The following is a 1498-nucleotide window of genomic DNA, read 5'->3' as shown; positions in this document are numbered from 1 at the left end:
TTTGTTTTGGATTTCCGCATCAATATTTATGAGCGAGATGGTCCTGCGAGGGTTCTGCTTGCGTTGGTTTTGTTTTGTGGGGGTGGCATTCTGTCAAGTTTTAGTATCATGGTAATTTTTGCTTCTTAAAATGAATTTAGAAGATTCCTAGGCAGACTAATCAATTACACACTATGGAAACTGCTTGTTATTTGAGAAAAATAGAGGATGGCTATAATATAACCTAGACCCAATTTCTCATTTTGGATCAATTCCTAAGGAGAACCATTAAAAAGAGTGTGTTCTTCTTTGCCTTTTTCTTTCACCTTTTCTTCTCTCCTTCATTGTTTCCTTCCTTTCTTCTTCTAAATTTGGCAGCACATATTTTCTCCCAAAACTTATCAAATTTCTTAAGAATTTCAAATTTGTTATCATAGACATGTTCACTTTGGCATAGATATGGAGAAAGAGAGAGAGTATTCCTATATGAGAGGCTACCAAAAAAACAAAAATAAACCCAGAATTACTCTAGGCAGAGCAGAGCTTTCACAGAATGCATTTTTCCCACTAGACAAGCACCTGAAAACTCCCTTTGAGTTAGTGTATCCTTTGGTATTGCCTGGAAAGGATTCTCTGGTGACAGTGAATGTTTTCATTAAAGTAGTTTTAGTTGAACTTTGTTTTTTGTGATGGCTGATTTAAGAGAACATCACGAGTGTGAAATTTTGTTTTCTGCTCAGGAAAAATGCAGCAGAAGTTGTGATGTTGAACACAGCTTACAAGGACAGCACTGTGGGAAAAACTCAAGTTATGCGGGGGAGGACAGAGTGGAAACCCAAAGCCCATCAGAAGTGAATTAGACTTCCCCTGTTGGAAGGTTCACAAATAAGAGACGAGCCACTCAGGGAATAATATAGCACCAATAAAACATACAACTTTCCTCTAGTTCTTTAATGCTTCCTCCACTCCCCACCTCCCATCATGACCCCAACCTACCTTAGAAATCCAGTTAGACCAAAACATATACACTATTACAGATAAGAGCTCGCAGCACAGGGAATCCAGGACAGATAAACCCCACAGGACCAATAATGAGAGTAGCAATCCTAGGAGAGTTAGGGAAGGGAGAACCAATCACAATGATAGACATATAAACCCCTCCCAGGGGGACAGAGAACAGAAAAGTGGGTGAAGGGAGACAGTAATTGGTGTAAAACATGGAAAAAATAATAATTTATAAATTATTAAGGGTTCATGAGGAAGGGGGGGGGACAAAAAAAAAGAAAAGCTCATACATACCAAGGGCTCAATTAGAAAAAATGCTTTGAAAATGATGATGGCAACATATGTACAGATGTGCTTGACACAATGCATAAATATATGTATGGATTGTGATAAAAGCTGTAAGAGGCCCCAATAAAATGAAAAAAAAAAAGAATGGTTTTCTCCTTTCAAAAAAGGTGAATTGCCCCTCCCCTGAGAAGAAGTTATTTCAAAGGATGGCACTGAATCCGCAGCT

The sequence above is a fragment of the Echinops telfairi genome, unplaced genomic scaffold, assembly GCF_000313985.2.
Source record: "Echinops telfairi isolate 266 unplaced genomic scaffold, ASM31398v2 ScPeMD7_7424;HRSCAF=8462, whole genome shotgun sequence".
NCBI lineage: Eukaryota > Metazoa > Chordata > Mammalia > Afrosoricida > Tenrecidae > Echinops > Echinops telfairi.
This window is presented reverse-complemented; position numbering follows the sequence as displayed.